At 31.9% G+C, this 12777-nt stretch overlaps 1 long non-coding RNA gene across 1 annotated transcript; it reads right to left on the bottom strand.

Moving 5' to 3' along the window:
- Positions 1–7926: 7926 nt before the first annotated feature.
- Positions 7927–11758, bottom strand: LOC136350048 (uncharacterized). Its single transcript, XR_010734048.1, has 4 exons — positions 11584–11758; positions 11103–11273; positions 8661–9701; positions 7927–8596 (listed from the first exon to the last, which is right to left on the bottom strand). It is a non-coding gene; the product is annotated as an uncharacterized lncRNA (long non-coding RNA).
- Between the last annotated feature and the right edge of the window lie 1019 nt (positions 11759–12777).

The raw sequence follows: 12777 nt of genomic DNA on the forward strand, positions 1-12777 counted from the left end.
ATGTTATACTTCCAAAAAACGATCTAGTTAATGGAATTATTCAATTTATAAAAGAATATGTTAATCCTAAACGTCTTTACGCACATTTGTTCCGAGACTCGCGATTGGGAATAATTTTTACGGTAACAATGCAAAATATTTTTATAAACTCTTCATTTAGATTCGTACAATCTCCAAAGATGCGAGAAGATATTTTAACTGACGAAGATCAAATTAAAAAATTAGATTTGCATCACAATACAAAAACTCGCCATAGGGAAATAACAGAAATGAAGATTGCTTTAACAAAGAAATATTATTGGCCAAATATGGATGTCTATATTGAAAAATATGTTAATGAATGCAAAATATATCAAAGAAACAAATATGACTGAAATTCTCCAATTATTAAATTCAATTTAACATCAACAACTACCAAATCTTTTACATTACATACATACAGAATAGAAAACAAATATTTTTTAACAATAGTTGATGCATTTTCTAGGTATGGTCAAGCTTATTTGTTAAATAGTTTAATAGGTGTGTCTATTGTCGAAAATTTGATAAGTTTCATCACTCATCATGAACTTCCTTTAAAAATTACTAGTGATTGAGGGTCAAAATTTAAAAACATCGATTTAGAAAATTTTTGCAAAATTTATAAAATAGAACTGCATTACACCACCTCTAAGAATAGTAACTCTAACTCTCCCGTTAAAAGGTTTCATTTGACAATAATCGAACATTACCGATGGCTGAAAGAAACCAATAAACATTGGAATTCAGAACAAATTATGAAAAGAGCTGTATTGGGATATAATAACTCAATTCATAGCATTACCAAATTCACACCTTTTGAAGTTAATAAGGGACGCATAAACAATTTAGACCCACTCGGTATGAATGATCGCGGAATTGTATCGAACTATGTTCAGGAACATAAAGAAAATTGTCAAGAACTGTATTAAAAAATAGCCCAAAAGAATCAACTTTTAAAAGAACAAATAATTTTAAAAAGGAATGAAAAACGTGAAGATCCCGTATCTTAACCGTTAAACAAACCAATCTATGTAAAAATAAAAAATCGTAACAAAACCTTACCAAAATTTAAAAATTATAACTTAAAAGATCGATCAATGATAAAAGTAAAAACAACCAATGCAGAATATCATAAAAATTCAATTAAAAGACCTACAAGTAAAACAATTGAAATTTTTCAGGATGAACCCAAAAATCGTGACAATAGTGCTGATGATCAGCCTTCAATGAAGAAGCCAAATTTATTTCCATCAAAAATCCCTTACTACTAATTAGATTAGGATCAGCGCGGATAATTTATACGAAACATACGGTTTTATATTATGTAGATGTGGAATCATTAATTAACCAATTAACTAATATAAAGGAATCATATGCTTCAATTAGAAACGATATCGTTAAAGAGAACGCAACAAATCTAATATTTAATCATTGATTGGTAGAAAATTTACTTTCTAGAACAGAATTTCTCATAAATACAACTGAACAAAAATTAGTAGATATTTATCCTAATTCCAATCTTTGGACAAGAGAAGAGATTTAGTAAACGTAATCGATCATTGTAAAAAATGGATATTTGAAAATTTAGACTATGAAGATGGCAAATATTATTATAAAACTATTAAAAAATTGCAAACAAATCAAATAAACTTAGTAAAACATATAAATGGACAAATGACACTATCCAGGAATATTATAAATCTTTTGAATAACACAATGATAATAATTTCAAAAAATCAAGAAAAACTAAAAAAGAGTATAGAATTGATCCAAGGTACTGTAAATAAATTAATTCGAAATCAAGACCAATATTTAAGTATTCAAAACATTTTAACTCAAATTAATCTGGATTGTCAAAGTTTAATTACATTTTTAGATAACTTAAAAGATGCTATTATTTTTGCAAATTTAAATTCAATCCATAACACTATAATATCTATCTCTCAAATTAATGAATTGCTTTTAGAACTCTATAAAATTTACGAAAATGATAAAATACCTAAATTAAATAACCCTGTAGAATATTATCAATTATTAGGAACCCAAGTCTTTTTTGTTAAAAGTAAAATAATTTTTGCAATACATATCCCAATCCTAAAAACCGAAAATTGTAACTTTTATCGCATACATTCAGTTATCCAAAGTAAATCCATACTTCTCTTAAAATTTCCCTTTGTGGTACAAAACAATGGAAAGTTACAATTCGAGAAACATATCTGTCCAGAAATTGGAGAAATCTTCTTCTGCAAAGAAAATGAAGAACCTGTCGATGAATGTGTCGTTAATCTATTTACAAACTGTCCACTAGAAAGGTGCCAAAAGACATTTCTATCATCACAGAAAACGCTAACAGAACAAGTTACAAACAATAAACTATTAGTGATTCCTTCAGAAACTATACAAATGTTGTCAAGGTGCCCATCAGACCATTATACGAAAACTAGTGCGCCTACTTTGATTGAATTTTCAATTGATTGTGAACTTATCATAGAAGAAAAGATACTTGTTAACAAATTTCAATTAAGTAGAGAAGTTGCATTTATTCTACCGAAAGTTCAAATGGACTACATCCAAAATATGTAATCATCTCTAACAATCAACTTGATTGGGTCTACAAGAATACAATTACTTGAAGAACATTATCGAGTACCTACCACCAGCATTGGAAAATAGCCAGTATGAAACATTACTTTGGTCAGATGCAACCTTGTGGATATTTATAATAATCATAATAATTAGTATTTTATTAATAAGATGCAAAGGACTTTCAAAAAGAAAAAGAAAAGTTAAAAAAGAGGAAAATAGTGAATTAAAATTAAAAGATGTTAACAGTCAAACCCATTCCATTAAGTTTGCCTCTTAAAGATGGAGGAGTTATATGGTAACTATTGCCATATTTACGAAAGATGAGAAAGGGTTTGACTGCGTAGTGTTTACTATTGTCTAGAACTTGCAATTAGAGGAAATATTACTCTTTACTGCGACGTTACATAGGAAATCGTAGATTCTAGAACCCTTATGCATAACAAGCATATTTTTTATACAGGGTGCGCCAACTAAAACGAAACAGAGCTGTTTTCTCGGTTAATAAAAAAGTTATGCAAAAATGCTCGGACACGTCAACTTTAGTGTGGAGGGGGAAGATCTTTTATTAGATATTTACGGTGGTTGCCTTCACCCCCTGGGCAGGGGATGAACCACCTCTGAAATTTTAAATGGGAAGGGGGGTCGAGTTATATATCAAATTAAAGGTTTTTTGACGGGCTTTATGGTGATATCAAAATTTCTTACTTTCGAACAACCACTGATGAGTAAAACGATTATTTCTTTATGAATACTACAAATACATAACGCATAAAATCATTTAAATCAATTGTTTAAAATGCTGTCCGTTAACTTTCTGACAGTGAAATAAATTTTCTTCGAATCTCTGTCGTACCTTCTGGAGTATTTCGGGGGTTATTTGGCGGCATTCATTAACAATACGTTCTCGCAAAATTTCCAAAGTCCCTGGAGGAGTGGAGTACACTTTCGACTTGAGATGACCCCAAAAGAAGAAATCTAATGGAGTCAAATCTGGAGACCTTGCAGGCCATTCAATTGGATCCCTTCTACCAATCCAATGACTAGGAAAATTTTCATTTAGAAATTGCCGAACGGCTAAAGCATAGTGCGGTGGTGCACCATCTTGTTGGAATGTCAATAAATTTTCTGAATAATCCGGATTATTTTCCACAAGATCTACTAATTGGGGATAAGCGAAGTCTTCCAGCAACTGAAGATAAGTCTCGTCAGTCAGATTTCCGGGAATAAAATATGGTCCGATAATGTGATCCCCAAAAATACCCGCCCAAACGTTTAGTTTTTGAGGATGTTGTGTATGCGCTTCGTGGAAGATATGTGGGTTAATATCTGACCAATATCTACAATTATGACGATTAACAATGCCATTTAAAGAAAAACTTGCTTCATCCGAAAAGCAAATATTGAAAATAAAATTATGATTTTCAGTGGCTCGTTGGCTTATGAGTTCGCAAAAATGTAGTCGGCGGTCAAAATCGTCTTCGTTTAATTCTTGGACAAGTTTAATTTTGTAGGGGTGAAATTTGTGTGATTTTAAAATTCTACAAATGCTGGTTGCGCTTATTCCAGTGGAAGTCGCCAACTGTCTTGTACTGGTTATTGGTTCTAAAACCATATGTCCTAAAACTCCTACCTCCACCGCCTTATTTCTGACCGGGTGTCTACGATTCGTTTTTACGTTAAGAATTGAACCAGTTTCTCTAAACTTCGCTACTAAATCCAACACATACTTTCGGCTTACATGCTTGTCCCCATAACGTTGGTTGAAAACATTAACTGCTTGGTTCGCACATTTTCCATTTACAAAAAATAATTCAATAATCTCAACTCTCTCTGCAGTTGAATAAACCATTTTTAACGATTAACACAGACGATGAATTACCAGGTCACCTGAGAGTCACAAACCAAATGGGTTTAATTTTCGATGTTTTCGATACTTCCAGGCAAAAACTTGTTGATAAGGATTTTATTTTTAGTATAGCAAAAAACATTAAACTTTGTTCATTTTGAATTATTTATCAAAAATGACTAAATGGCATCTAACTTTAATAGAGAAAAAGAAAAAATGTTAATTTGATTATAATATTTAATTTTTTTTTAATTCATAAAACCCATTATTATTACCTAACAAAATCCATGATTTTAGCTTTAAGTGTGGTTCATAAAGAAATAATCGTTTTACTCATCAGTGGTTATTCGAAAGTAAGAAATTTTGATATCACCATAAAGCCCGTCAAAAAACCTTTAATTTGATGTATAACTCGACCCCCCTTCCCATTTAAAATTTCAGAGGTGGTTCATCCCCTGCCCAGGGGGTGAAGGCAACCACCGTAAATATCTAATAAAAGATCTTCCCCCTCCACACTAAAGTTGACGTGTCCGAGCATTTTTGCATAACTTTTTTATTAACCGAGAAAACAGCTCTGTTTCGTTTTAGTTGGCGCACCCTGTATAAATTAGTTGAAACAAAGAAAAAAGGGATTCCGATTTTTACCTTAGTCTAGTAATGATGTTGCTCAAAATGAGTGTAAACTGTAATAATAAATGTATATACAGTGTGACCCACTTAAGAGCGGGACACCCCTGTAAAATTTTTATTTGTGGTTCGATTTTGATCATTTTTTTATATGTTGTAGGGCATCAAAAACTCTATTTTGTGACAAGTTCTTGTTACGCTCGCTTAAAATCTAAGGTCTACTTTGCCCCTTTCTCATGACGAAATTTTAAGAAAAGACATTAGGGAATTTTTTATTTTAAATTTAGCTTCAGTAATAACTTTAGAATTATTCAAAATGGCTGTATTTCAAATTTCGTTAAAAAATGTTTATCCATAAAAAAGTTGTAGAGCAATCCAATTTTAAATTTATTGAACCATCTGGATGTAATAATTTTTGGTCAAGTTGGCTGAGTACGGATCCAATAAACATAGTTAAGTCACTTGTTTTATCCTTGTCATTAAATACAATGCAATTGTCTTTTTGTAAATAAATAAACCAGTTCTTGGTGGTTTAGAAGAAAATTTAACTGTTTTTGATTGAAGAAAAAGTTCAGATATGAATAATCAATTAACTTTAAGGGAAAAAATTGAAATAGTGCGTCTTTCTGGTGACAATGACAGAAGTGTAAGGGAAGTGACTAGAATATTTAACACAAGATATCCTAATCGACGTCCGATTACTAAAAGTACAGTGAATCGAATAAATCGTACATTTAATGAAACTGGAGCCGTTGATAGATATTTGTTAAAAAACAACCGTCCTGGAAATAGAAATGAAGGTGATACAGAAATCGCAATTTTAAATTATTTTACTAATAACCCACATGCTACATTAAGAATAGCAAGTTTAGATTTAAATGTACCGAGGGAAAACATTCGTCGATGCCTGAAAAAGAATAAAATTAAGCCATTTAAACCAAAATTTCTGCATACTTTGGAGGAAGGAGACAAGAACAGAAGATTGGAATTTTGTTTGTGGGTGCAAGGGGAGTATCAAGATAACAACAATTTTCTAAAATGTATTCTATTTAGTGACGAAGCTACATTTACTACTAACGGGATAGTTTCTTCACAGAATTGTAGATTTTGGTCTCATGAAAATCCACGCTGGATTATCAACTGCAAAAGTCAATATTCCCAAAAAGTAAATGTTTGGTGTGGAATAATCTATGACAAACTTATCGGTCCATTTTTTCTTGAGGGCAATATGAATTCTGCAAGTTTTTTAGAACTATTGAGAAATTAATTATCCAATGCGATTGACAATCTTCCACTATTATACACAAGTAACATGTACTTTCAACTTGATGGAAGTCCTATACATAACGCGAAAATTGTTCGGCAGTGGCTAAATACAAACTTTCCCAATCAATGGATCGGACGGAATAGTCCATTAATACAATGGCCACCCAGATCACCGGACCTGACCCCTTTAGATTTCTTTTTGTGGGGTACTCTTGGGCAAAAAGTATATAAAAACCGCCCCAGAAATAGAGAAGAACTATGCATAAGGTTGAGACGCGCCTGTGAAGAAATTACTCCCTTATCTCTCGGAAAAGTAATGAGTAATACTAGAAGAAGATACGAGAAATGTATCCAGTTGAACGGTAGCTTAATCGAAGCAAGGGTTTTTTAAAATGAATTAAATCTCTTTTCGTTACAATTTTTTTTTCACATTGAATCATTAATTAATTTAAATTAAATAAAATTTGATTGTTCTATAACTTTTTTATGGATAAACATTTTTTAACGAAATTTGAAATACAGCCATTTTGAATAATTCTAAAGTTATTACTGAAGCTAAATTTAAAATAAAAAATTCCCTAATGTCTTTTCTTAAAATTTCGTCATGAGAAAGGGGCAAAGTAGACCTTAGATTTTAAGCGAGCGTAACAAGAACTTGTCACAAAATAGAGTTTTTGATGCCCTACAACATATAAAAAAATGATCAAAATCGAACCACAAATAAAAATTTTACAGGGGTGTCCCGCTCTTAAGTGGGTCACACTGTATATACAGTGAAATCCCTCTTAAGCGGACACTGACGGTGCCAGAAATTTTGTCCGCTCAAGAGAAGTGTCCGTTCAAAGGGAAAAAAAGTTCAGGCATAACGGATTTTTTTTATCATATAAAATGATCAAGAAAATATGCACATATGTATTGAAATGAAGGATTTTTTTACTTAAAGAAAAAACAAACATATATACACATTAAAAAAAAATTAAGATAAAAATTCATCTAACGTAGTTTGACGGATTTTTCTTTTCAAAAAGGCTTCTTGATAGTGTATTTCTAAATTTGACAACATTTTTAAGGCTTTGGTGTCTCCTTGGTGTAAAGAAAAGACTCTCAGTGCCTTTACCGATTTAATTGCTTCATTGTAGGTGTTAATACTGCATTCTATTTCTGCTGCACTTTCTTGGTCATCATCAGACTCATCTGACTCACTTTTTTCAACATCCATGTTTTTTAAAATTGAATCTGAAACAAATTCCTCTTGCATTTCTTCCACAAATAAATTTTGATCCATGATAAAAAATTCTTCAAAGCTCTCCTGCGTTATTTCTAAAGGCACTTCTTTCTTATAAATCTCCGCTAGCAGGGATAGAGGGAGTTCTTCTTCCGGATCGTACTGTCCTTCTAACTTTGGGTTTTCAATGTGAAATGCGTTTTTAAAACAATTTTTTATAGTAACGCTAGTCACTTCACTCCATGCTTTATTTGCATAGAATATTGCATCCAATAAAGTTATTATTTTTACTAAATCCTGTGCAGAATTTGCATCATCGATGTTTACCAGTAAGTGTTTCAATAATAAAGTCCTGTAATTAAATTTGAAATTCTTGATAATTCCTTGGTCCAGCGGTTGGCACACGCTTGTGCAATTTGGGGGAAGAAAACATAGTTTTATATTTTTGAGATTGATTTCTTTGGGATGCGAACAAGCGTTGTCCAAAAATAATAGAATTTGTCGTTTTTGAGCACCCATTTGTCGGTCAAAGTCTCTTAGCCATTCAGTCATTATGTCAACGGTCATCCAAGCCTTTTTGTTAAATTTCCACATCACTGAAAGTTTGTTTAAGTCAATATTTTTAAATGCTCTCGGCCTAGCAGCTTTTCCAATTATCAAGAGTGGTTCTTTTTCACCATTCATATTGGCACAATGTAAAATAGTAATTCTATCTTTGGACAATTTTCCACCAAAACATCTTTCTTTTTTTAGAGCTAAGGTTTTATTTGGCAAAGCTTTAAAGAAAAGCCCCGTTTCGTCGACATTGTAGATGTTTCTTGGTGGGTACTTCTCTATTAAAGAGGGTAATTTTTCTAAAAAAGTTTTCACATCCTCAGGATTCACTGAAGCAGACTCCCCTGAGATTGTTTTAAAAGCTATATTGTGACGAGTTCTAAATCTATTAAGCCAACCGGTAGAAGCACTAAAATTTTTGTTTCCTAGCGTTTCTGAAATTTCCTTTGCTTTTGCTTGTACCAATGGACCTTAGTAGAAATAATAACGATTAAGGAAATTAACGAATTGAAAGAATTTGGAATTTGTACATACCTGTTAATGGGATTCCTTTATTCCGAGACTCTACAAACCACTTGTAACATAACTGATCAATTTTTAGACCCTGCGACTTTAAAAAACTTCTTTTTTCGTCGACGTTAGTATTGGAATACCATTTCTTCATAAGATTTTCTCTATTTTTTATAATTTCTGCTACCTGTGTTTTGCCTATTTTAAAACGTACTGCTAATTGCCGAACACTTAACTTTTCATGTTCGCGTACTTCAAGAACTTTAATTTTTTGTTGTAGTGATAAAAATTGCTTTTGTACTTTTGGCCCCATATTTAGAAATATGAAACGATGAACAACTCTTGAAATGAACTACATATTAGACTGCTCTATTAGACGCCTTATTGTACATTTTGTATTAAATCAAGGGTTGCTAAATTCTCATTAACATTTCAAATCATAAATCAGTGCCTTTTGAATAGACGCCGACACTGATGCCGACAATACATCAAAGGTACCGCCAAAGGGCCGAACCGTTATATAAATGAAATTTACCGACATTTTTTTAAGAAATTTACCTATCTTTATTTGCCGGTTTAATTTTTATTCGTCCGGTCAAGAGAGATTTTTTTTTCTCGAAGTTCTAAAAACGACTGTCCGTGTCCGGACAAGAGAGTGTCCACTCAAGAGGGAATCGCAGCAATGCTTTTCTAATGGAAAGTATTTGGGACCAGGACAAAGTGTCCGTTCAAGAGGGGTGTCCGCTTAAGAGAGGTGTCCGTTATGAGAGATTTCACTGTATATATATATTTTTTTTAATAAGTTTGTTCGAATCTTAAACTTAACTGACGGGTAAGAATCAATTCCCAGACACTATTCAAATATAAATGATATTAGCAGATATTCAAATATATACCTGTTTCTCTCTGTTCCCATAAGAAAACATGCCATTGGCAAGCGACTTCTTCCACTATCGAGCCATGGAATCTTTTTCAGTTCCTTCAAGTTGAAACCATAGTTTCCCATCATTCGACCGTTTTACATGACTTTTGCGATAAAATGATAGAGTTTTGATCATATTGTTCCTAAAAAAATATAGTATTAGATTTCATTAACTATCCACAGTGATATTGAGATACATATGAGACTGATCTTCTAACTATCCAAACAACAAATAATTTCAAATTGCAAGTGAATCCAACTTTCAAGATGAAATTGATGTAGTCGTTTGTGAAAAGGCTGCTTCATAATGGTGCCCCAGATAAATTTTGATTGCGTAAAAAAAAAGAAACATTTATTACTAGTTCTTATACTCTGTGAACACGTACTAGAGAGTAGGTAGTAGAAGTGGAGCATTGTTGAAAATTCCTTTTTAACGATGAGTTTCTTTTCGTTCTTACTGCCTGAATCGTCCAAATTCCGTAGACGTTCTCTCTATCCACTGGAATAATTTCTTTCTTATTATTTTCTGCTCGATTTAAAATGGCTTAATATTTTTAATTCAACCGTAAATTATTATGTAACTTTCCAGTTTCAATTAATGAAAACAAAGGAAGAACTCTCATGTTTCTGATTACTGACCACGACTGTCATCGAACTATTTTATGAAATCTCTAACAATATATATCTTTCAAATAATATCTATATACTCCAAAGAAGACTTTTAACCAATCAGCTTTCGAATAAATCTCATGAAATCTCAAACAATCTTCAAAATCTCAACGAAACCTTTTCTAAATTGTCAACTTTTGAATGAATGTTACAAAATTTGAATCACACAACAAACAATATATCTTCCAAACCATATAAATCCCAAAGAAAACTCTTCTAAACAGTCAACTTTCAAATTAATCTTATGAAATCTCAAACAAAACATCTTCCAAACTATATGTATTAACATATAATTGGTTTTATAATTAAATTGAATATTTAGAGGAAATTTCTAAATAAATCTGGAAAACAATCCTATGTCGACACATGTATGAACCTTTAGAATTTTGTATTATTACAGGATCCTCAAGTGAATTATTATGATGAAGGTTACAATTACAAATCCAAAAAAAATATTAACTATTTTATAAATTGAAGAAATATCAAATGTTCAATAATTCATATTACAAAGTGTTAACTAAACTCACTTGCCCTGTGTTGACGATTACCCAACTTTTCCATTTACATACCTAGGTTGCTGTTTCCCCAGGAATTAAAAATTATTAATTATTATATACTATTTGATTTAAATGATATTTACTTGGAAATGAAAGTTATTATTACTTATTTTTTACTTCCTAATTCAAATACCTATGCTATAATAGTAATAATGATTCTATTAATTTTAAGTAAATGATTCATTAGATACCAGTTTTTTTAGTCAAATGCATAACTAAACAAAAAACAATAATTCCAAGTGAGGTCTAGCTGGGTGAGAATTAATTCCCAGAAATTATTCAAATGTAATTTACACTAACAAATATTCAAATATATACCTGTCCTCTATCAGTTCCCATTAGAAAACCTTCCTCCAGCAGGCAGCTTCTTGCACTATCGAGTGATGGAATCTTTTCCATCTTATTCAAATTGGAACCACAATTTCCAGTTTTTCAGCTGTATGATGTGATTTTTGTGCAAAAACGAGAGTCAGCTTTGATCATATTTTTCTTTAAAAAAATGTGGTATTAGATTTCATTAATTAAACACCGGGATATTGAGATATGTGTATGAGACCAATCTTCAAAGTATCCACACAACGAACAACTTCAAGTTGGAAGTGAATCCCACCTCCAAGATGAAATTGAAGTGGTGGTTTATGAAAAAGCTGCTTAGCAAATGGTACTCGAGATCAATTTTGATTGTGGTAAAAATAAAGAAAAATGTATTACTAGTTCCTGTACTCTGTGAGTACCTACTAAAGTAGATACTAAAAGTGGAGAGTTGTTGGCAACTCCTTTTCAGCGATGGGTTTCTTACCTCTTGGGTTGTGTTAGTTCCGTAAACGTTTTCTCCATCGACTGGGATAACTTCTTTCTTAACTGTTGCTGTTCAATTTGAAATGACATAATATTTTTATTTCAAACGTAAACTATTTAGCAAATTTTCAGTTTAAATTAACGAAAACCAAGGAAAAACCCTCATGGCTATGATTGATAACCTCGAATGTCATTGTTGTCATCCACGATGCACAGGCGAGAAGAAGAAGAAATCTACAGACACTTGCGACGCTGGTGCACAGATGACGCCACGCATAAAAAAAATAATAAGTCGAAAGTATTCGTTGTTTCTTTCAATGACAAAACATATACACGAGTTAATTCCCAATTTTACTGAAATTTCACGATAAATCGAAGCCTCGCTTAAGCCACTCAAAGTAAAAGTCTCTCAAAACTGCTACTCCATTGATAGATGAATTATATGCACCGACGCTCGTCACTGAGCTATCGTTAGCATAAAACTTTTTTGTACTCATACTAATTATCAATAAAGAGAACGAATTTCGACACGCCGAAGAAACGCTTTCTAAACAGTGATAGTTCAACCTAATTTCCACTTCCAATCTTTCAAAAGGTATAAATCCCAAAGAAAACACTTCAAAACAGTCAACTTTCTAAAAATCTTATGAAATCTTAAACAATACACGTTCCAAAATATATACTGTGGATCGCAAAAATATTCGGACACCTACTAAAATTCATTTATTATAGAATTTAATAGACTGTGTACTATTAGAGATATGTATATTGCCGGTTCATATCCAAAAAGGCATAAATAGTAATATCAGTTTTCATACTTTATGATGTAAACGTCTGGACCCATTAAGTATACAGGGTATCCAAGCGAACATTGACTATAGGAGTTAACATGGGAAATTGGTTTTTATTTTTTTGCGCCTGTACGAATTATCCAATTGAAAAATTTTTATATGGAGGTCATAGTATGCAAGACCGGCTATCTTTCAGTATTTTTTTCAGTCTTCTAGTTACAGCCGTTTTGGCTCAAAACGCCTCCAAAATTCAAAAATTTGAATGTCCCGCGTAACCGTTCGGCGCCATGATTGGTCAGAATTAATGTCAAAACACAATGTGGCCAACAACGTAAGCGTAAACACCCCATTTCAAATTAATTTTCCCTTTTTGCTGATTTCTAACTTATTTAAAAATTAATTCA

Source organism: Euwallacea fornicatus, unplaced genomic scaffold (genome assembly GCF_040115645.1).
Source record: "Euwallacea fornicatus isolate EFF26 unplaced genomic scaffold, ASM4011564v1 scaffold_88, whole genome shotgun sequence".
In the NCBI taxonomy this organism is placed as follows: Eukaryota; Metazoa; Arthropoda; class Insecta; order Coleoptera; family Curculionidae; genus Euwallacea; species Euwallacea fornicatus.